Below are 26,028 nucleotides of genomic sequence, written 5' to 3' on the forward strand. Positions count from 1 at the left end.
AAGAGGTTGAAAACAAAGAGGTGACTAGGCAGGGATGTGAACAGGCAGTTCACAGAAGAGCAAAGCAAAATGGCAAACATTTATGAAAAGATGCTCAAACTTTTGTAGTCAGGGAAATGCTAATTAAGTAACAACTATCACAACATTTCTATTGGATGGTAACAGTTGAAAATAGCTATAAAGCTATTGCTGGAAAGGATGCTGGAATAAAAGGAACACTCATCCTTTGCTGATCAAAATGTTATACAAACCTTTAGATGGCAAGCTATCAATATCTATTAAAATTAAAAATACATATTTTCTTCAACCCAGCAATTCCATTCATGGGAATCTATTCCATAGAAATAAAAGTCTCTGGATACAAAGTCATGGGAAGAAAGATCCTTTATTACAACAGTGTTCATAATAAGAAAGCAGTAAAAATAAACTGAATGACCATCAACAGGGGATGAAAAATTATAAAACATCATGAGGGGATACTATGTAGCCATTAAAAAGAAGAAATTATAAATTAAAAATTCAAAGATAACATGATAAAAATCAATTACAGTGGAAGACAGTAACAGACCACTCTCAGAACCAGTCTTCTGTAATAGATAAAATATTAGTAAAGTCACAGAGAAGTCTGACAGTTTTGTTGAAATAGATACAAATAAATTTGTATCTCTCAAACATAGAGGATACACTTGGCAGAATATTTACTAAGTTGGCCATGTATTTTTTCCAAAATAACTTCATTCTGGAGACTCTCTACCATAAAAATAAAAGCATCAGTCCATGGGGCACCTGGGTGGCTCAGTTGGTTAAGTGTCTGACTTCTGCTCAGGTCATGATCTCAATGGTTTGTGGGTTCGAGCTCCACTTTGGGAATTGTGCTGACAGTGTAGAGCCCGCTGAGTCTGTTTCGGATCCTCTGTGTCCCTTTCCCTCTGCCCCTCCAGCATGCTCTCTCAAAAATAAAGATATTTTTTTAAAAAAGGCATCAGTCCATGAGGGCATATGTGTTAGGATATATGTTGCAACAGTATTCATGGTGGAAAAAGCAATAAATATACATATATAAAATGTGTGTGTGTTCTCATTCATCCATTCAGAAAGTGTCTTTATTGAACTTCTGCTACGTGCTTTGTTCTACATTAGAGACTATGAACTTTAATAGAAGGCCCCCACCCTCAGAAATCTCTAGTTGTAGCTGAGGAGCCAAGGCATGTGGGCACAGTTACATAACAGCACCAAACAGGATATTTTAGACAGAGGACCCTTTAAGCAAAGGCAGGTGGGGGTGGGCAGAAAAGGCAGGGTGTGTTCTGGGGATGGGGAATGTTATCTCATCAGAGAAAAGAATCACATCCCAATTACTAAAAAAAGAAAGAAAATCACTAATTCTTGACTAATCCTACTGAATGGAGGCAGATTGCCAAACAGCATTGAATGGGGAGCTTGACATGGACCTTGTGAAGGTTCTAAAGCTTTTAAAATAAAAATAGAGCAGTAATAACCAGGATTTGAAAGGGTAAAGAAAGTTATGCCAAACTAAATTAGTTTTCACATGTCACAAAGCCTCTAGAGAAGAATGTAAGAGACATGATTAAATCAATTTTCACAAGGGTTTGATAGTTTCTTTCACCTTTTGGGGGCAGATGTGAAACAGAGTAACTGATTTAATGACTACGCTGGGTGAATGGGTCAGTTACCTACAGAAAGTTTCATCTGTGGGGGAATCTCATCCGTGACACACAGACAGACACACTGGCGCTTCTCAGTGTGTGAAAAGGAATTTGCTACTAATACTGAAAAGTAAATTGACATGGATTCCAGGGTCTCCCTTGAATTATCTTTCATTTATGGGCATTCAGATGGCTTAAGTGAACCAGAGAGAAGTGGGTGCTAGAATTAGCAGGAGAGACATGTTCATAATCCTCAACCCCCCCAGACCCTCAGAACGTCTCTGGTTCTACCCCCCAGCTATCTGCTGTGTTTCTGTACAATTGCTGCAGAGAAACTAGTGAAAGCTGCCGGCCTCAGGGTGAGAGGCATGGTGCTCTCTGATCCCACATTCCTGATGCAGATCTGACATGAGGCTGAAGCTAAAGCAGGAAGCACTTAACACATTGATTCACAGCCTGCATCATGGACAAGGCTAGGCAAAATTGATGGTAAATAATATAAAAAACTATTCTAGTCTAAACTGGTCAGAACATAACTGGGACATTGTTTTAAAATTCTGTTCACCACCATTATAGAAAAAGGCAGTAATTAAAATGAAGCTAATTAAAAAGGAAATCAATCAGGCCAGAGACAGTAACTAAAGGAACTGAGATGTTTAGATTAGAAAGGTTTAGGGATATGAAATCTGCCACCAAATGTTTGAAGTCCTATTATAAAGAATGGCAAAATAACAGAAAGAACATAGGGCTTTTTAACTCAGATAGGGGTTGTACTGTTATGGACTTTAGGATTCCCCATAAACCTCAGATTCTAGGAAATCTATGGTGAAATTTTACAATAAATTAGGAGGACTAGGTTCGGAACATCCTGGGCCCACCCCTCCGGTATCAAAGCCAAGGAATAGAGTAGAGCCCAAATTGCTGGGGTCAGTGCCAGCTGGGTTTCCTGTAGTGGTAATTCTAAAGAGGGCATCCAGAGGACAAGCCAAAGGGTTAGTTAACAAACAGGAAGACCGGGCAAATGTCATGATGATGAGAAGACAAAGCTCAAAAAAAAAAAAAAAAAAAAAAAAAAAAGTGGCAAGAGGCAACTTGAGAAGCCAAAAAATCAGGATAACACAATCATAGGGACTAAAGAAGAAGGGAAGTAAAATAATTGAGCTGGTGGTTGGGTGGGATGACAGAGTGACAGAGCAGGAGTCAGGTTAGGACCAGCATTACTTTCAGGTCAAGTCTTGTGTCATCAACAAGGATGACTTCTTGCCTGGCACAGAGTAAACACTCAACAAACATGAGATATTATCATTGTCTGAAATTTTACCCTGATCAGTTGAGTTGGAATCAAATATTCACAATGATGGGGAACATGCTAAATTAGGACCTGAGCATGGAATGTCAGGTGGTATGGATGTTATTCTACAGGCAAAAAGAAACACAAAGTTATTTGAACTGGGATGCACTTTAGCAACATTTCTCAGTCAGCACTGCCAAGAGTAAAAGGGTATTATAAGAAAGGAGGCAGAGCCATTAGGTAAGGCTTTTGCAAAAATAAAAAGGAGTAATGATGGCCTTAACTAGAAAGTGGTGGTTTGAGAATGGGGTGTATAAGAAACAGCCTAGGGTGGGAATGTAAGGGCACATCACCTAATTGAATTACAGAGCTGGCTGTGTACAGAGTCAACATGATGAATAAAAAGATATACCATGACGTAGTTACCCTTATCCAGGATATGACAGAGCAGGGTGAGAATAATCATCCCCATTAAACACTACTCATTCCAGCTGATCTCAAGGGAGACTCTTTAATGCAAGTTTGGTTCTTTTCAGGGCTTCTTTCTTCATTTGAGTACATTCAAGGAGAAAGTTAAATTTAAAATTCTGCTTGAATCTGAGCTGATCAGGGCCCATCCACTGTGGAGGTAAGAAAAAAAGAAAAAAGGTTCCCACAGAAGCTAAAGGAAGAGGGATTTTTCAAGGATCGAGTGATCCGTCTCAGATACTATTGAGTGGTAATGTAAAAGACTGAAAAATTGCCATTCAAGATCAAGGCAGAAGGCCTACAGATTAATATGTTAATGCCACAATCATGAGAAATAATGTGAACCTTTTAACCCTTAGTGGTAAATAAAATCTTGTAATCATTATTGCAATTCAGACGGATGAAATTCAAAATTAGAACATAATAAAGGAGGGATATTTTTTAACATTGTAATAGACAACTTAATAGGGAAGAAAAAATTGTCAAGAAGATACACATCTGAGCAGATACCCATGGACCTAAAGGCAGAAGGATCTTGGAGAGTATGTGGATGAGTATAAAGTGGATAATAAGTGATTTAATGAATGCAGCATTGGCCACTGACACATTCTTAAAATAGCAAACTCACGGGAGACTAATTCATTCGTTTCCTCTTGCATTAACAAGCTGTGTGTGATGTTAAGGAATAAGAGTCTCTTCCCTTAAGTCGCTTAAAGCATACCAGAGACTCCAGAGATGGTGACACATAGGTTGGGTCTTGAAAGATGGCTAAATGGTACCAAATGAAAGAGGGTAGGAAGGAACCCCCAAGCAGAAGTCCCAAGTTAAAAGAAGTGGATGGGTAACAGCAAAGCTATAGTGGTGAGGACTCTGGTTACAGATGATAGAAAACTAATTCAACCTGATAAAAGAGGAATTCTTTGAACCTACATTAACTAAACCTTGGGAAGATTAGGGCTAGATCACTGGAACCACAAAGTCAGAACTCTTTTTTCCATCTTTCATCTCTGCTCCTCTTTATGGGCCAAATTTCTTCTTTCAGATGAGATTCTCCATAAGATATGAGTCCTGGTTGATAGAAGCTCTGGGTTCAGTGGCTTATTGTATTCTGACCTAAGAGGAGAGACACTCTTTTCTTTCACCTTTAGTTTGCAAATTCCTAGGAAGGAATCTAATCAATCCAGATTGATCCTTCCCTTACTACTACCCTAACACAGAGAGGCAGGGGCTTCTCATTTGATGTATAACTACCGCAAGAAGTGTATCTGGTCTCTGAAGGAATAGTGAGCAGGCATCTCTGCTTATGTCTATTCCAACAGCACATTCAGGCTACCATAAGTGATTCAGCACGACTGAATTGTGAAAAAGACTGAAAGCAGATATTCCAGTTAAGAAATTATTTCAGGGGCTCCTGGGTAGCTCAGTTGGTTAAGCATCCGACTTCAGCTCAGGTCATGATCTCACAGTTTGTGGGTTCAAGCCCCACATCAGGCTCTGTGCTGACAGCTCAGAGCCTGGAGCCTGCTTCGGATTCTGTGTCTCCCTCTCTCTCTGCCCCTCCCCACTCAGGCTCTGTCTCTGCCTCTCAAAAAATGAATAAACGTTGAAAAAAAATTTAAAGAATTTATCTCAGTATACAATTCAGAAGTTAGTTTAGTACACTATCAGAGAGAGACTGAGGGATGGATATAAGAAAATTTAGAAAGGAAATTTGAGTGGGTTAAGCAACTGGCTCTTGATTTCAGCTCAGTTCATGATCTCACAGTCATGAAATTGAGCCCTGGGTTGGGCTCCAAGCTGGGCATGGAGTCTGCTTAAGATTTTCTCTCTCTCTCTCTCTCTCTCTCTCTCTCTCTCTCTCTCTCTCTCTCTCTCTCTCTCTCTCTCCCCCTGTGCCCCTCCCCTCACTCATGTGCTCTCTCTCAAAAATAAATGAATGAATGAATGAATGAATGAATGAAAGAAGATTTAATAGAAAAATTCCAAGGTTTGCATATTTGGACTTGACAAAGGAAAGATTGGGATAAGTCACTAAAATAAGAAATAAACAGGATTTAATTACTGGGATTATATAAATAAAAACACCTGCCACATAAGTGAATATACAGAGCAGAGTTAGGAAAGAAACCAGAGTTGAAGACATAAAACTGCAAGTCAGCAGCACAAAATGGTGGAAGAAGTTAGGAAATGGGTTTGCCCATCTCTTTCTCCCCTGATCACTCTACTTCAGTCATTCGTCTGCCTCTTCAAGTGTGTCTGGCTTGTTTCCATCTTAGATCTTTGCACTTCCTCTTCCCTCCTCCTGGAAAACTCTTCCTTTGGATTATGTTGTGGTTTGTTTTCTCACTTCCTTCTGAACTCTGTCTGAATTAGACCTCCTCTGAGAGGCCTTTCCAATGCTACCTAATGTGGGTCTTCACGAAGCCGTGTACTCTTACTCTAACCCCTTATCCTGCTTTATCTTTTTTTCACGCTTACTACTCGCTGAAATTATTGTATTTATTTATTTATGTGCTCCCCGACCACTCCTCAAGAACAGGAGTGTTGTCTTGTGTTATTGTTCTATTTCCGGGGCCTAAAACAAGTGCTCAATAAAGATTTATTGATTACATGACTATATTAAATATAGTTTTCCTATTTTGGGTTTAATTATCTACTGACCAATTAAGATGGGAAAATAGAATATAAAAGAGCCTTCAATTATCTTCATTTTTGCCAAATAAGGTTTTGTTACAGTTTACATTCTCAACTGCTAAACAGTATTGGAAAATATCTCAAAGAACCAGTCTATTTAGCCCAAGGAATCACTAGCCATGTGAATAATTTTTTGTTTATTGTAGAGAATGCTAAGGTCAAGTAGAACCTCCATGAACTTCTTATTTGGCTTTTTGCCCTTCAAATGAAAGAATATAGGAATTTTTTGCTTCCTCAGTTCACACTGAACTTCTTGTTTTCAGAAATGCTGAATTCATCCTGAAGTCTGCCCACTGAGCATTTTAGATTAACTGCCTAAGCAGTGGATTTATTATAAGACTTCTACATTTTATTAAAAAGGGCTATCTAGTCCACTCAGTGAGATGGCTTCCCTTAGGAATCTGTAATCAATTTATCTAAATCTAAATAATCATGTGACCCCTTCTTAAGGGATAGATTTTACTTCATTTATATAGTTTTGTATTTAATTTAAAAACTTTCTGAGAGTGGGAATTACTTTTTATATATGTACTTGTTAATGTACACATCAGTGTTAATTAACTTTATAAAGATAAGCACTAGATTTTTATATAGTAGTGTGATATTGTTCTAAATATAAGTGACTAATTCACTGTAGCTTTTTGGGAAATAATCTTTTCTAAGTAAACTATCAAGTATAAACTATAATGTAATGTGGATGGATATTTTAGTGGATCAGCAAGTGAAATTTACATGGCTAACTCTAAGAGTCTGTAAGATTTCAAACCACAATGAGTGTGTCTTGAAAATTTTCTGGCTTTAGAAAAGCCATTAGGTTAGATCCTACATCCACTTTTTTTTTTAATCATTGATAGATTATCCATTGCTACCATGTTGACTCTGTTTATAATTTTTTTATTTTTTAATGTTTATTTATTTTTGAGACAGAGAGAGACAGAGCATGAACGGGGGAGGGTCAGAGAGAGAGGGAGACACAGAATCTGACGCAGGCTCCAGGCTCTGAGCTATGAGCACAGAGCCCCGACATGGGGCTCCAAGTCACGAACCATGAGATCATAACCTGAACTGAAGTTTAACACTCAACCGAATGAGCCACCCAGGCGACCCAAGTCTGATCATAATTTTTAAATACAGAGGGTTATTTTTCTAGTGATAAGAGTAATACATTATGGGAAATTTTAGAAAAAATAACAAAGGATGAAAAATGTATTAAATTGCCAACCCCAAATAACTAGAATTAGCCACTATTTATTCAATTATCAAACCATACATCATTATATTGATACTAAAATAACTTTATATTCTGTGTTTTCATTAAGCACTATATCATACGTCTTTTCCTATGTTAGTAAAAAGAAGTTCTGTAAACCTCAAGAAAAAATTTTTAGTATAGTTGACACACAATGTTACATTGGTTTTAGGTATATGACTTCATGATTTGACAAGTTCATACATTATGCTATGTTCACCACAAGTGTAGCTACCATCTGTCACTATATGGCACTATTCTAATACCACTGACTACATTGCTTACGCTGTGACTTTTATTCGCATGACTTATTCATTCCATAACTGGAAGTCTATATGTCTCCCACACCCCTTCACCCATTTTGTGTGAACATTTTTAAACGTTACATAATATCCCATGGTACGTGTGCACCATAATATACTTATATTGTCCCCTCACGTTTGACACTTCGGGTGTTTCTAAATTATAGATATTTTAATGAATGCTGAACTCAATTGTTTATGCATAAATTTTTTATCAATAGTTCCTATTTATTTAGAAGAGATTAATAAATTAGAGGTACTAGAAGAAAGTGTCTCCACACATATTGCCAAACTATTTTTCAGATAAGCATTACTAAATTGTAATTCTACTAATACTAGATGAGTCGACTCATCCCATCACACTGTCAGTTAGCTAAGGGTATAGCCATTAAATAGGCCATTGCTTTTCAAGGAAGCTCTTTCTTTTCCCACATAGATACAAAGGAGCCCAATATGAAAGGCTTGAGAATGAGGGGGCTTAAGACTGAAACAAAAGCAATTACCTCTATTCTGCAAAATAACGTGAAATACTAACTCCAAAGAGAAATACACACCTCACAAATTTGGAGGCAATTAAGACTATATTTCTGCTTCTCCCACATAGATAGTTAGTGTGCATTCATGAGAATAAACAGGTGTCTGAGCCCTATCGGTAAGGAAAATTTTGAAGGGGGCTAAATTCAGAGTGCCCACCTATTCTCATTCCACCTGGCTTGTTGTGTAGGACTTTGCGTATCAACTGCTGTCACTGATTGTCCTATGCTGCGGCCTCCTGGGAATGACGCAATTATAAAACCATCATTATGATAACAATTTATCTTCCTAAAAAAAAAAAAAATCCATGATGGAAGTTAGAAGGTGTTTCAAGAGATCTAAAACATGATGCTAAGGGAGACTGAGTCTTGCCCATGGATAGAGTCCCTCTGAGGCTTTCAACTCCTTGGGTTTTGTTTTCTCTAAACCTGAGATGAGCCATATTTAGCACAAAGCATTCTGCTTTCCTTTAACTCCACTGCTTCAGTAAAATTATACCCCCTGGGGGGCTGCTGTGGAGGACAAGGAGAGGGGGCAGCAAAGGGAAATGTAGCTGACTCCACACTAGTCCTTTCGTGGTTCATGTAAAAGAGCAAGTAGCATCCTGTTGAAGGTTATCTGAGGGCTTCAGAGGGGATCCAACGAGAAGCACAGGCATTAAGATGTTCTGCTGACTAGATGTTTCTCTAGGAAAACCTTCATTAATGAATATCTCCTCTTCCCCTACTTATGCTGGTTGAGAAGTCATCCTTTAGTGTTGGGAGAGCAGTGCAGGGCTGGTGGAAATACTTGGGGCATACGTGTTCAAATGTGCATAGAGTATGCACAGAACTGTTAACAAAGTGAGAAGTAGGTTATAGTTGGGGAGGAAAAGTCACTTTCACTTTTCCATGGTTATCTCTGCACTGCTTGTATATGTGTGTGTGTGTTTATTTTTTTTAATGTTTATTTATTTTTGGGAGAGAGACAGAGTGTGAGTGGGGGAGGGGCAGAGAGCGAGGGAGACACAGAATCCCAAGCAGGCTTCAGGATCTGAGCTGTCAGCACAGAGCTCCACGTGGGGCTTGAACTCACGAACTGTGAGATCATGACCTGAGCCAAAGTCAGATGCCTAACTGAGCCACCCAGGCATCCCTATGTGTGTTTTGCCATAAGCAATTATTGCTTGGGCAATTCAGAAGTATATAGAAAATTAAATAATATATTCCCCCCAGCCTGTTGTCTACTTTTTACACTCATTTTTTATTTTTAGAAGTTTTTTAGGTGATATTTTTATTTTTATTTGCAATTTCATACATTGCATTTAAACTTTCCCTGTCCACTGATCGGATTACTAGTGTGTATTTATGTTTATGTGGACTGCTCTCTGCCCTATGCAGAGTAAAAATTGCAGTAAAATACCATCTGGGGTCTGTCAAGCAATGTATTTAAAAGCTCTTTAGCAAAGCAGGATAAAATGAGAAAGATATTAAGAAATGGACATTTGTGATTATAATTAATGGGTTTTGGTTGTGCTCCAGTGACTCTACGGCCCCCGGAGTCCTGTGAGGAGCCTGTGGTCTCCAATGAAAGGTATTGCTTTGATGGCAACTCAGAGAGTCCTTTGTCATACAAATAGGAGATCCTCTTTGGCACACATCCTCTCCTTTGCCCAGGCTGCACTTAGAAAATTGGAATTAGGGCACTCAAGTCTACTGGTGATTGCTTCTTAGCCTCCTACCAACTCAACCTGTTTGCTATCTAGAGCAGAAACCAAAGTGAAGGAGGCAGCCAAACTCAGAAGTCAGCATTAGAACATAAGAAAAACAGCTCTGTGCCAACTACACGCTCTGCAGAGTGACCTCCAGTTTCTCTGACCATATGTCTCATTGCAAAATTTATGAGACTTTCCAGATCCGGGGTCAAATATTTTCCTGCTACTGTTACAAGCCTTCCTATCCTGCTTCTCTTTCCTTCCCACAGTTTTCCTTCCATCTTTCTTTGTTTTGGCTTTTAAATTTGGGATTTTCTTTTTCTTCTTCTCCTGAACCCTCTATCCCAAAGTCATTCTTCTCTTTCTGATTTTCTCTCCATGCTTTATTTAAAAAAATTTTTTTTAATGTTTATTTATTTTTGAGAGACAGAGAGAGACAGCATGAGCAGGAGAGGGGCAGAGAGAGAGAGGAAGACCCAGAATATGAAGCAGGTTCCAGGCTCTGAGCTGTCAGCACAGAGCCTGACGTGGAGCTCGAACTCACGAGCCACGAGATCATGACCTGAGCCGAATTGGATGCTCAACCAACTGAGCCACCCAGGCGCCCGCCCCCACCCATGCTTTATTTTTATTTTAGTCCTTACCCACCAAGTCCCCATCAACACTGTCCTCACTCTTTTTTATAAATTCCCTTCTCTATATTCAAATTCTACTGCCAGTGTTTACATTATTGAACTATCCTTAAAATCAAATCTCATTGATTAGTACTGGATTGTAGGTTTGGCTACAGAGGCGTTTTTCAGCATCAAAAGGAAGCACTTTTAGTCAACTATTAACTATAAAGCAATTTCATGAACCAGTCCCATAGACAGAGCTAATTTCTTCCATTCATCGTCTGAAAGATCCAATGATTATTTAGAATTATGAAAACTTCTGGTTTTAAGGAAAAGGCCTGATCATCCTGTGGGAACTGTCAGCCCTAACAAATGACTAGTTTTGTTCTGCTCAATAACACGCAAAGTAGAACGTGTCTGATATACCAGAGAGATACAGTTTGTGCCTAAAGGTACTGAGCAAGTCTGTTCTTTAACGATTTCATGATTTGACTGGTTTTTCCTCACAGGCTACTCTAGTCTATGTGTGCAGACACATCCAAGTCAACCCATTTCCTACCTTCTTGTCTTTCTCTGCTTTGAGAGCTTTGAGGGATTGTCTCTAATGGATTCCTGCTCCTCCTCACATGGTGTTCCTTTTACCCTAAAGATAGCATGATGGGTTTTATAAGGAAGGAGTCCCTCTATTTCCCTCTATCCTCTCTTCCTCTAGACACCAGTTTTTCTCATTTTATCCATAAAACCAAAATAAAACTCTGCCTTCTTATTCCTCCCCTTAAAAGCAATCTTAGCACCTTAATGTAACCAAAAGTTCACACAGACTATCACTCAAAAAAACCCTGTGGTGGGATAATATTGAGATCTCAATCTGACTCTTCTTTTACCTTTATTTCCCCTTTTCCTTCCCTTTGTTCAATCTGATAACTGATTCTATTCTTTGCCCCAGAGGAGGCTTTTCATTGGGAGTTTCTTTCCTACTCCCTAAACCAAATCTCAAACTGGAGATGCCAGAATTAAATTTAGTCTACAGATATGCTTTATTGGGTTCATACAGGATTTTTTTTTTAAACCTGAGGCAGCATTTACTAATTAGACATGCTTTACATAGAAATCTGAATTTCTGACTTCTCTAGAAAATTGGAAGATCTAGCCATACCAGGCTGCTGTTTTCATGGGGCCCCAATTACCTGGAGTCTTGTAGAGGCTGTAATCTTATGTAGGTTCAAGCTTCCCATTTTTCCAGAGCTCCCTCGCTATCCTTTTCTTGATCTGGAAATCTTCACCCACTTACGTCACTCACTTATATCTTGCCCCCATCAGCTTTGCTTGACTCCTTGTTTAAATCCTTTAAGGAGATATACTAGGTGCCCTTGAGAGAGACACCTTAAGAAGAGATAATTTTTATCCATAAGCAGAGACTGTTATGATGGACCATCCATCATGCATTCAACAAGTAAGCACATATGTGCCAGTCAGTTTTTTGGTGTGGAAGATGCAAACAATTAACAAAATAGAAATGTTTCCTGTTCTTATGGAATTTGTATTCTAGTAGATGATAGCAATAGACAAGCACACATTAACAAGATAGTTTTGAGTAGAGATAAGTATATGAAGTGATACTTTATATTTCATAATTTAATATAATGATGAATATATGAAAGGAATAAAGCAAAGTGACGGGAAGGAGTGCAGTGGTGGGAGAGGATGGGGTGGATGATGGGTGACAAGTCCCATGGAGGAAAATGGGGCAGTGACAATTAATCAAAATATTTTATTTTCCAGAACCAAGGCATGGAATCAGGAGAGATCTGAAGGGACCACACAGTAAAGGACTGTGGGTTCTCAGCAATCACTTCAGTGGACAAAGAACCAGACACCACATAGGTTCCTCTCCTCACACACTCTGTGGGCATGATAGCACTTCACGAATCTGAGATTATGGGCGTTGGAAGGAAGACACACAGAAATGACTAAGGTCAGGTTGTCTGCCACTACAGCTGTATGGAGATTCAGAGACAGAAATTAGTTGTTCCAGAACTCATCTCCTTTCACCATGAGACAGCTTTTGGAATATAAAATTCCCCCACAATGCAATTTCTGAAGATTGACTTATTCATTGTAGCTTAACCCATTGGTGGAGCGTTAACAAGATAGCTCAGAGTGATTTTGACTCTGAGAGTGTGAACCCCTTTGAAATCTCCCCACAATGCGAGATCCAGCAAAGAATAAGCCATACTGGTCATCCAGTCTAAGTCAATGAATCAAATACACATGTGGACAAAAACACTTCCTAAAGACGTATATTTATTCTCGGAAACAGGGCAACCTAGTTTCAAAGATTAAAAAGGAAACATTTCCCCTACATGCAACAGAATCTTAGCAGACTCCTGCCTACAAAAGCAATACCCCTTACAGCATGAGCAAAGGTGTTGGCTGTACTTCTTGCTCATCATTTTGGTCACCATCTGGTTTCTAAGCTCTGTCCAGGGATAAATCTGAAAGAGAAGTGAGCTCCTATTTCAAATCTATCTACCTATCGAAGACCAGGCAGAAACTGCAGTTAGCAAATTTTGCCACTTTGGGCCAAATAACATTTCTTTAAAAAATTTTTTTTTCAACGTTTATTTATTTTTGAGACAGAGAGAGACAGAGCATGAACAGGGGAGGGGCAGAGAGAGAGGGAGACACAGAATCTGAAACAGGCTCCAGGCTCTGAGCTGTCGGCACAGAGCCCGACGTGGGGCTCGAACTCACGGGCCGTGAGATCATGACCTGAGCCGAAGTCGGACGCTCAACCGACCAAGCCACCCAGGCACCCCTACATAATCACACTCTGTAAGCATAATCACACTCTGTGAGTTGAAGGGAGAGAATATGTATTTAGGAGCCCTGTACATGCAACGCCCTACTAATGAGTGGGGAGGAATTCTGTTCCTCCAGTTACATGCACATACATAAGGTTTTGCCAACTCTCACCAAGTTCAATGGCAAAATGAAGGAGAAGGAGAAGAAGAAGAAAAAAAAAAAGAGGAAGAAAAAGATGGACAGGTTGTTAAATATCATTTTGAGTTCAATCCTCTCATTTTTAAAGCTATAAAAATAGAATTTTAGAAAGGTAAAGTTTCCCAAATCTCACAACTGAATTTCCCTGGACCTATAATGCAGGCCTTCTTATACCCAGTCTGCTACTCTTTTACTTTTAATATAAAAGTTGCTTCAGGAATGCAGCTTTGATAATCCAAACTATATAGTAGGGTCTAATATGAATTTTTATTAGACAAAAAAGACACCATCTTTTTCTTTATGTGCATAATATAATATACAAATATAATTTGCAAATATATACACCTGAACTCGTAAAAATGTAAAATCTCATCTTCTCCTAATTTCAGTTAGCAGGGAACTCAAATGGTGGTAACATGCACATGTGTGTCGTAACATTAAAATGCTGATAAGTCATTATCAGTGGGGGGGGGGGGCACATTTTTAATGCTGAACCAAGTAGATAACCTCAGAATCATGCTTGCTATCTAAGACTGCGTGTGTAGGAATGAAGAGCCATAAACAAGAAATAAACCATAATAGCTGTTAGGCTTGGGATAATACTTTGTTCCCAAATATTCTGGCTGTGTGTGCAGAGAATATAATCAGCTATGTAATTTTAAGGTTTAATTAGCTAAGTTTAGGCAAACTGTTGATTCTGAACTGCTACAGCAGAATGAGTCAATCCATATGTTCTCTGTTACTGGAATATGAGCATATAAACAGATTTGTCTACAAGGGGGAAAACTCACAGATGACTGATAAATGAATTTTGGCAGCGTCCTATTATCATCATTGGCAATCACTGGGGGAAATATTGACAATGGTAAGGACTGAACCCCTGGAAAGAGCGGCTCAGAGTCTACCTCATACTGCAACTGTGGCTGAGCAGTGGAAGAAGCTCTCGGGACCAGATAGATTTTCAGTTGGGCCTTTATGGAAGGGAAGAGGATAATAAATGGAAGCAAAATTTTCTAGGAATGTGTCCAAAGTAAATGACTGCAGATGTGTGTGGTTTTCTTACTCTTGCCATATATTTCTCTTCCTGAGCAGAGACTGTGTGTGTGTGTGTGTGTGTGTGCGTGTGTGTGTGTGTGCACGCGTGCACACTCCTTGATCTTAATGAATATTCATGCACCGATGGAGAAAAGTGTTCTGTTAATGCAAAGCTATGAAGCTTATCTATCAAAATCCAGCACAAGGACTGTGCCATCTGTCTTGATTTGTTCTGAATCAGGACACTTCTTATAGTTGGGAGGCCTGCTCCAAGGGCAGCTGGGGGGACAGAAATGCAAACAGCAGTGGTAGCTCACAGAACTTAAACTCCTAAATCATCAGTGCCAGCACAGAGCTCTTGCTACATCGCTCTGGAGACAAGTGGGGGATGACAAGAGGCTCAAAATAGCAGTGCTGCTTACCTAGGTATTTGTGTCAAAACCCTACTGGAGAACGGCCTGGTTTGTTTCAGTGGAACACTTGCGAAAATTCAGTTATCAAAGGCACAAGTTATTGTGATGGGACTGCTGCATCTGTGTCTCATGATTGAGTTATCATTTTGGACCAGCAATTTCTGTGTGAAGGGGAGAAAAACTCTCTCCTTTTATTCAGCAAACAAACATCTTGGAGCATTAGCCATGCGCCAAGCACTGTGCAAGTCACAGGAACAATGCATAAGATATTTTGGCTCTGCTCCCAATGTAGTAGAAAAAGAGACCTATAAACAGCTAAGTTATAACACAGTGAAGCTGCTGCTGTAAGTGGGAGCAAAGTGCTTTGCTGGTCCCATACAGAGGCTGATGAACTTTTCCTGGGGCTTTCTGAAGAGCTGATATTTGAATTGGGTTTGAAGAATAAGTACAAGTTTTCTAGATACAAAAGTCATTTCAGCCAGGTTCCAAATCAGGTAGACCCCAACAACCATGAGGTACTCTGGGAAGAGAGGGGGTCTGTGACTGACTTGCCGGGTGGCTGGTTGGAGCAGGTATGGGGGCAGGAAAGAGGTTTGGAATGGAGTGCCAGGAAAGGATGATCAAGAAGAAAGTGGGGACTGGATTGATAAGCAACTTCAGCTTATAAACTTAAGGCTTGCTTATTTCCTCCCTGTGAGTAGCAGAACGCCAACAAATACTTCTTTAAATGTTTACTTATTTATTTTGAGAGAGAGCATGAGAGGGGGAGAGGCAGGAAAGAGGGAGAGTGAATTCCAAGCAGGTTCTGCCCCATCAGTACAGAGCTTGACATGGGGCTTGAACCCATGCACTGTGAGATCAAGACCTAAGTCAAAATCAAGAGTCAGACACTTAACTGACTGAACCACTGAGGTGCCCCGCCAACAAATACTTCTAAGGGTAAAAGAAATATAAGCAGATTTATGCTTTATGATGCAAATTAAGACTACACAATTCAGAAAATGCACCAGAGTAAAGAGATACTGATGGCATGGAGACCATGGCTTATGGCTGAGCCAATGGCAATGAGGACAGAGAACCCACTGCACCTGAGAGGGAGGGACTATGGGTAGTTCCAGAGCAGTGTGATTCCAGGAAGAGATCTATTTAGGAAACACACTATGGGAAAGCCAGCCTGAGGTACTGAATGTAAACAAAAGAAGAGTTTGCCCATGTCGGGCATGCATTCTTCTGCCTTTACAGCTTTAGCATTTGTTGAGTCTCTATCCTAAATCCAGTCGCATAGGGTCTGAGTTTCTCCATTTGCCTGCTTACATTGGAGGGGTCCAATTAAGTGAGGAGAAAAACCACCTGCAAGTCAAGATGAGGTGAATGTACTACCTGTACTACCAAAAAATATTCTCAGATGATTACATCCTCAGTCTCAGGGGTAAGTTGAATAAATGAGAGAGAAAGATTTAAAAATGCTGAATTAAAAGAGCAGCTTGGATCTAGTGCACAGAAGGAAGGATGAAGATGCCTGATTCTTGGTTAATGTGTAATAATTGCTTGTGAAATAAATTTAGTGACTACCCGTACCACCGAATAGATGCTATGGTTGGAACAGAAGGACAATGGGGAAAATCTCAGAGGAATAGTTTCTGACAAAAAGAACTTACTGGCTACTGTATTTAGCTTTGCTGGAGGTTTTCTTGGTTTCATACAAAAAATGTTAGTTATCTTGCCAACAGATGCTAGATTCCTAATGCTAACCCCTTCATAGCACCTGCTATAATGCTGAGCACTTACAGACTTTGAAATAAGACCTTGATATGAATCCATATCCATCACTTACTAGTGTGTGTCTTTGGAAATTCTTCTTAAACCCTCTGAGACTTAGCTTCCTCTTTGTGGACTTGCTGTGGTAAATGAATAAGTCAACATATGTAAAGCACCTAGCATAATGCTTTGCACATAAACACAATAAACTGTCAATATCACCAGCTCGGGGAGATCACAATACCTGTCCCATAAAGTTTTAAGAATTCATTGAGAAAAGTGTTTAAATCCAAGCACAATATACGTAAAAAATAAGTGGATTTTTTTTACCTACAAGTTTGAACTCCTGAGTATAAATATATATCTTTTTTTTAATGCTTATTTATTTTTGAGAGAGAGAGAGAGAGAGAGACAGAGCATGAGTGAGGGAGGGGCAGAGAGAGAGGGAGACACAGAATCCGAAGCAGGCTGCAGACTCTGAGCTGTCAGCACAGAGCCCAACACGGGGCTCGAACCCAAGAACTGTGAGTTTATGACCTGAGCGGAAATTGGACGCTTAACTGACTGAGCCACCAAGGCACCCCTAAAGATGTATCTTATATAATGTTTGTCTCCACCATTGTGCTGAGTGTGGAGTTGAATTAAATTCAGAACTGCAGAGAGTTCACCTCAAGACATCAACATATTTTAACCACACTATTTTTAGGCATTACTATGTTATCTCTTACACAGAGCCCTACTGGGAAGGTATCTGAAAAGCATGCGGAAGTATGCCACTGTTAAAGGAATCTTAATGCCAGTCTGAGCCAAGTGAAGATTGTGAAGAGCGATGTCTAACAATCTCTGTGGTCAGACATGTCCTCCAACTCAAGGTATTTTCCTTCTCCTGTTACATCCAACTAGTAATTTATAACTTTACTTCTTCATGAACAAAGACATCAATAAAGGCAGGTTAGAATGACCTGGATTAACAATCAGCCCCAAAAGCTCAGTGGCTTAAAACAGCAAAGATTTATTCCTTGTTCGTGTCTCATGTCCATTTGGAGGCAGTGGGGTCAGGGTAGAGGGATTCACCTAGTCACTAGTCATTCATCCTAGTCACTCAGAGACTCATGGTGATGGAACAGCCACTATTTTTATCCTAAAATTACCAATCATCATGCACAGGAAAAGAGAAAGATCTGAGGGTCTCCCTGTGAAAACTAAGTGTTCTAGCCTGAAAATGACACATATCATTTCACTTATTCACTGGGCAAAACTGGTCACATGATTTCCTTCCTACTAATAAAAGAGCATGGAAGTGTAAGCCTACCATGTGCCCCAAATGGGGTAGAAACAGGAATATTTGGCAAATAGCACTAGTGACTACCACTATCGTTGAACCTGAAATAGGATTAATTTCCTTGGAATAATGAACAACTAAGTTTGGCCACTTAAGAGAATCTGTTTCTAAAACTACTTTGCATGATTCTATATGTTCCTTATATTGATTAAGTAAACAGATTTTTTTTCCTTTTTTTAAATTTAAATTTTAGTTAACATACAGCGCAATATTGGTTTCAGGAATAGAATCCAGTGATTCACCACTTACATACAACACCCAGTGTTCATCAACAGGTGCCCACCTTAGTAACCATCACACACCTAGCCCATCTCCCACCTACCTCCCTCTATCAACCCATAGTTCGTTCTCTATCATTAAGAGTCTCTTGTGGTTCGTTTCCCTCTCTTCTCTGTACCCCTTTCCCACATGTTCATTTTCTTTCTCTTTCTTTCTCTCTTTCTTTCTTTCTTTCTTTCTTTCTTTCTTTCTTTCTTTCTTTCTTTCTTTCTTTCTTTCTTAAATGTTTATTTTTTAAAGACAGAGGGACAGAGCATGAGCAAGGAAGGGGCAGAGAGAGAGAGGGAGACACAGAATCTAAAGCAGGCTCCAGGCTTCACACTGTCAGCACAGAGCCCAATGTGGGGCTCAAAGTCATGAGCCCTGAGATCATGACTTGAGCTGAAGTTGGACATTTAACTGACTGAGCTACCCAGGCACCCCCATTTGTTTTGTTTCTTAAATTCCACATGAAATCATATATTTGTCTTTCTGTGATTGACTTTTTTTGCTTAGCATAATACATTCTAGCTCCATCCACATCATTGCAAATGGCAAGATTTCATTTTTTTGATGGCTGAATAATATTCCATTGTATATATACCACATCTTCCTTATCCACTCATCAATCCATGGACATTTGAGCTCTCCCCATAGTTTGACTGTTGTTGATAATGCTGCTATAAACATTGGGGTGCATGTACCCTTTTGAATCTGTATGTTTGTATCCTTTGGGTAAATACCTAATAGCGCAATTGCTATGGTAGTTCCATTTTTAGTTTCTTGAGGAACTTTCATACTGTTCTCTAGAGTGGCTGCACCAGTTTGCATTCCCACCAGCAGTGTAAGAGGGTTCCTCTTTCTCTGTATCCTCACCAACACCTGTTGTTTCTGAAAGTAAACAGACTTCTGAAAGACTTTGAATGTACCACAGAGAGAGGTGAGAGCCACCTGAGATGAGCAGAGCAGTAACTATTTAGCCATGCTCCTCTAGTGCTCCATTAATGGTGACATATTACAGAGAACTGCCAATACATCCCTGAAGGACAATTCTTCGGGTAACAAGCCTGGAAGTAAAATACTGTCTGCTATGCACTGACCAAATATGATGCCTTAATGAAAACATCTGTGATTCCTTAAAATATTTCCATTGTCACCAACACCTTCTTATCAATACTTTCCACCACTTTTCATATTCCTAAATATTAAACCTATGAACACCAAGATTCTTGAAGAAGATCCTCTTAGAACTACCAAACGACAGAAGAGTAAAACAAAGAGAACACATACTGGTATTGGAAATGAGAGAATGAGCAGTACCACAGAGGAAAGCTGGTATTTCACTAGGGAGAGGAAGACTGTGTTTAGAGTGGAAAATGGGGGGATACTGAACTTGGGATTTTGGTGCTTGCAGCTCAGCTTTGTAAAGAAACTAAGCTGCTTTATATTTCCCCATTCCTCTCTCATTCCAGGCTAGACACAGAACATTTGCCATTGGGATGACTATTAGCTGCAGCCTCTAGAGAGTTTTGTCAAATTCTGCTGAAACAGCAATTTGTCAAAATAGCTGATGAACATCCTTAGTGTGGTCCTAAGGAGGAGGATGGCTCACCTCATCTGCCCAATATCGATGTTCCCTTTGGTAGTCCAGTCCAAATGGGAGTGCACCAGTGAGGGTATACCAGACCAAAGTCAATGTCATGAGAGTGTCCTTGATCACTGATTATCTGGTGACTTTCTTGTAAGATAATTTGACACCACTGACACACTTGTACACAAACATCTTTCTCAGAGTGCCTCAGACCTTGACTGCTTTAAAAGCATTATGAGGGGCACGTGGGTGGCTCAGTTGGTTAAGCGGCCGACTTCAGCTCAGGTCATGATCTCGCGGTCTGTGAGTTCGAGCCCCGCATCTGGCTCTGTGCTGACAGCTCAGAGCCTGGAGCCTGTTTTGGATTCTGTGTCTCCCTCTCTCTCTGACCCTCCCCCGTTCATGCTCTGTCTCTCTCTGTCTCAAAAATAAGTAAATGTTTAAAAAAAATAAAATAAATAAAATAAAAAAGCATTGTGATAAAAAAGTTTTAAAAATATTTTAAAAAATAAAAAATAAAAGAATTATAATGTCTTCATTACTTTTATTGTTTTAATGATTTGATAAAGTGATTAAATCTGGTATCGACTTTTGAGTGTTTGTGTGTGTGGTATTTTTGCCAAACTGTAATATTTGTGAGTGAGTGACTCACAAATCCTTTGTCCTTTGAGAAAGGAAAAGAAGTTCAGTGTTTTCATTGTGGTGTTTGTTAATTTTTAAAAAACCACACAGCACTTACACACTACCGTTTATATTTTTATACCTACATCGCACATGATTTGATGAGGGTAAAGCAACTATGTGTTGGAAGAGAGAGAAGAATATGTGATGGCATATACAGACAGAATACACTAAAATGTGCAGCTAAATTATACGTAACCTGGTTTTTGAAGTATCAGATACTCAGGAGTACTTTTAGCACCTTTTCCTTTTTAAAAAAAAAAATCTGCCTTGATTCAGCCACATAACTTTAAAACATTCCTCTTATTTTATGGTTATTTTTAATTTGTATTCTGACCCCACACTGTGTTTTATGATGCAGGCTATCAGCTGTGGTTAGCATGTTTTGTTCCAATAACAGAGACCAAATAATTAGTCAAATATGGTTCAGCTGTTACAGTTGTGATTTTTTTTTTTTTTTTAAGTATCTTAGTCACACCAAATTTCTATGGTCCAAACATTTGCCTGCCATTTGTTTTCTTTTTAGGTTTAGAGTAAATTTGCACTTTTAATCATACATACAGGTCATTTGAGAACTTGTTCTATTATACTTTGTTTTATTAATGAACTTATAGAAGAATTAATTTAAAAATTTAAAAATTCAAAGATTTTGTTCACCTGAATTAGTTTGTGAGGGAACCAGTAAGACATTATTTATTCACCTGAATTAGTTTGTGAGGGAACCAGTAGGATGTTACATGTCTTACACTGGTTTGAAGAAGAATTCAAAGAGTGGATGCATACACAGGCAATCAAGAATTGAATCTGTGAATCTGTTACACTGATGCCAAATTGGTCAACAGTGAGAGGCAATGATAAGCAACCATCCCATCAGACAATTATATACATTACTTTGGTTTTTCTGCAACTTAGAGTTTTGTTTTTTTCAGTAAATATTGTCTTATTTTATGAATAAATAATTTAAAAATTCTGAATTAGTACATATCTGCAAATTTATAAGTGGAAATTTCAATGGAAAACAAATTTTATAAATACCACCAATTAGGTTGGGGTGCCTGGGTGGCTCAGTTGGTTGAGCACCCAACTTCAGCTCTGGTCATGATCTTACAGTTCATGAATTCAAACCCCACATCAGGCTCTGTGCAGGCAGTGTGGAGCCTGCTTGGGATTCTCTCTCCTCTCTCTCTCTCTCTCTCTCTCTCTCTCTCTCTCTCTGCCCCTCCCCGACTCATGGTTTCTCTCTCTCAAAATGAGTAATAAACTTTAAAAAAAAACACACAACCAGGCAACATAAATGTCTCTTCAAAGAATGAACAGGTTCAAATGCATAAGGAAATGACAGTTTCTTTTTTCTTCTAGTCCTCAGGTAGTGTATCTGCTTTCATGCAAATGATAACACCTAGGGACATATCAGACACTACCTACCAGGGCACTTAGTATACTAGTCACTGCATTACTTCACCCAGATGCCCTCAGATTCCTTTTATGAATTATGGGTATCCATCTCCCATTTCTGCATGCTTTACTTCTAAAGGCTGGCATGTGAACGTCTTCAGAGAACTACCCTTAGGCTCCTGGGAACCCTTGTCCAGCTTCCCTGAGAACAGGAAGTACCCAGCAGCCTAAAGCTAATAACTGCTCAGTGCAGAAATATGAAACTTCAGCTCTTTTACCTCAAACTGACCAACTAGCTCTGGCCCCAGGGAGACCAGAGGAGAGAAGAGATGCAAAGCCAGTCATGGTAGGGCTGTGGGGGTGGATATGGACAAGGATGGACACAGAGGGAGGGGAATATCTAGCAAAACACAGTTTTATCTCTCCCTCCCAAATGACTTACACTATATGATTCATTAAGAATAAAGTATCAGGCTGGAGCCATTTTTTTTTTCAGAAACAGAGTGTCATATTTTTAAGGTTTCAAAGAATCAGGCAAGTTGAGGATGTACAGTTATAAGAATATTCAGAAGACCAATTGCCCAGGGGAAGGACTGAAGGAAAGGATTGTTAAGAAGGTCAGAACTAGCAGGGTAATCAACATTAACACACACACACACACACACACACACACACACACACACACACACACACACACACACTTTGAGAATGACAGGGTATTTGGGGCACAGAGGCAGAAGTTCTGAAATTTAGAAGACATGCTAGTCAAGTCAACAGCACTATGAAATGAACCTGATTTTGAAGCTAGGTCATCCTTAGGTACTTGACTACCATAGCAGGACAGGTGTAAAGACCTTGGGCTCAACTCCTGAAGTTATGCCTCAACAAGATCTTGTACCATTTCCCACCTTTCAACTAATGAAGATTCGAATAACCGCTGAATTGCTGGAGATGCAAGGGAAGCTCATCAGAGCCAGAATTTCTATGAAGTTTCAGTATTTGTTGGTACTTCACACTACAATTGTGTGACACAGAGACTCATGTAGGAACTAGTACAGAATACTGCTTGTGAAGTGATTTGTATGGCTGTATTTTTATCTAAACATATTATTTACATTTATATTAAATTAAATTTAAATTTTTTTCCTAAGCAATCACATTAGCCCCTGAGTATTATAAAGACCAAATAGTTACTGGTGAGAATTATATTACTTGTGATAATCAATTTATTTCTGTTTAAAATAATCTCATACTTGTAGCAGGCCTGAACACAAGGATGCCAACATATGCAATCCTTAGAAACTAGTATCATTTTCTATATTGAAAGTATATAAATGAGGGGTAAATATAACCAAGTTCAAGGTCTGTAAAGTTCAAATGAACAGGAGAAAACACATAAAAATAGACCACACAGGAATTTAAAGTCAAGGAAAAGAGATAGAAGGAAGGAAATATGCCCAAGAAAACAATTACCATTGTTACAGTGATGGAAAATTAAAAAAGAAAAATAGAAAATAAGAAAGAACAAAATAAGAAACTTAATAGAAAAGTAAGAAATTGTGACCCTTTTATGTAAGATTGAAGTCACATATAATTGTCATAGAGAAAATAACTCATAAGACCTTACTAATATGTATTAAAAATAGGAGTAGGCTATTTCTGAACATATAAATAAGCCAAGCCAAGACTATCTTGACTGGTATTGACAAGAATGTCAATCACTGGTATTTACAAAATCCATTTTTTATTTTTTTATTTTTTTTATTTATTTAAAAAAAATTTTTTAATGTTTATTTATTTTTGAGACAGGGAGAGGCAGCATGAATGGGGGAGGGTCAGAGAGAGAGGGAGACACAGAATCTGAAACAGGCTCCGGGCTCTGAGCTGTCAGCACAGAGCCAGACGCGGGGCTAGAACTCACGGACTGTGAGATCATGACCCGAGCCAAAGTCGGACGCTTAACCGACTGAGCCACCCAGGCGCCCCCTAAATCCATTTTTTAAATGAACGAATTGAATGCTTTTGGTAAAAACCTGCCTCTGTATAAAACAGAAGTAAAAACTACATTTGTAGCAGATTTCATTGGGGGATATTCTGTTTTGCAACATGCTGAAAACCAGTTAAAAAAGCAAAAAATAATGACCTACTAACTAAATCAGGTCAATACAAAATAAACCAGCAAATAGACCAAATAGATTTTAAATATGGAGTTCATTATGAAGGACATTTAGAATCCAAAGAGAAATTATCAGACAAATTTTGAGGCTGCCGGGTTGATTTCAAAGAAATGTAGTATCAGAGTTTATATCTTTTGGCCATTCATAAATAAACAATATAACTTAAATATATAATTTAAACAATATAATTTGTTCATTCATAAATGAACAATATAATTTAAAGGAAGAAACTTATGATCTATGCTTGGTTTTATATTTTGATACTTGGTTTCATATAATTTCATGTTACTACTTCTTCATAACATACATTTCTATAGAAGAGATGCAGAAATTGAGCCCTCCTGAGTAGAGGAAAAAGACAATAATCCTTGAGATTTTTGTCATTACTCACAGGTCTCAACATGCTTTAACAGGATTACAATATTCACCTGTGGAGTACACGACCTGTATTGCACATGACATCTATGTTACCAGAAGGGATTTGGAGAAGACATCACAGCTCCCAATTTATATATGCCACAAGGACCATCTCTCCAGTTATGAGCTTTGCTTTCTTCTCTTGCCTCTTATTGGATGCCACATTCCATTCTCCCTCTTAGAATCAGAATCCCACCCCTCTCTGGTATTACTCTACTCAAACTGGGCTAACTGAAAGTCTAACCATTTCATAGCTTATGCTCAAAATCATGAATAAGTGTTCATGTTTTTAAGCACATCCTGCCTTAGTAAGCAAAAATAAAATCTATAATGGGATAAGTATTGGGTTTTCCAGAAGTGGTGATGAGATCATTCAATCCAGCCCTACCCATTATCCAATCACAGAGTATCAAAGGCCTAGATACCCAAGAGGCCTTAGGTTGGGACAACATAAACATAGAACAGAAGGAAGCTTGCAGGGGTGTTAGGAGAAAGGGTGCTAATCCTCAAGCACAGCTCATAAATACTTACTTTAACCAATAGACTTAAAGGAGACAGACTGAGGGTGACAATGATGACATAAATGTGTCATTACTATTTCTAGAAAGTGGTGTGTTTAGAAACAGCGATAGAAATATTAATAAAGACAAAACCCATCAATCCTCTCATCCACATTCTAAATTAATAACAAATATTAGCAAGTTCCTTTGAGCAAGCATTGACTCCTATTCCACAAATGCTCTCTCATCTCATACTTTGTTCTTCATTCCTGTCTTTCCTTATCTCTCTCTGCTCAGCACTCACTTTCTTATTTCTGTTCTCTTGTTCTATTCTCCTCCCTCCTTCCTTCTTGCTCTTTTCTTTTGAAACACAACTGTTTTCTACCATTTGATGCCAGTAGCTCTCATGAAGCATGTCTTTGTCACATCTGAAGGACCACTATTACCTCAACTTCCTCAGCCACAGTATGTGCCCATCCTTACGTGTAGGACAGAGGTGGTACGTAACAAATTAATAGGACACATTTGAACATAAGCCGCTTCACAAGATACACATTTTAACAAATCAAAGCCACACTGAGATACCACCTCACACCAGTCAGAGTGGCTAAAATTAACAAATCAGGAAACTACCCATGCTGGTGAGGATGTGGAGAAATGGGAACCCTCTTTCACTGTTGCTGGGAATGCAAACTGGTGCAGCCACTCTGGAAAACAGTGTGGAGATTCCTCAAAAAATTGAAAATAGATCTACCCTATGACCCAGCAATACTACTATATGTTTTCACTCATATGTGGATCCTGAGAAACTTAACATAAGACCATGGGGGAGGGGAAGGGGTAAAAAAAGTTACAGAGAGAGAGGGAGGCAAACCATAAGAGACTCTTAAATACAGAGAACGAACTGAGGGTTGACGGCGGGGTGGAGGGGGGAAGAGGGGAAAGT

Source organism: Panthera tigris, chromosome C1 (genome assembly GCF_018350195.1).
Source record: "Panthera tigris isolate Pti1 chromosome C1, P.tigris_Pti1_mat1.1, whole genome shotgun sequence".
Classification (NCBI taxonomy): domain Eukaryota; kingdom Metazoa; phylum Chordata; class Mammalia; order Carnivora; family Felidae; genus Panthera; species Panthera tigris.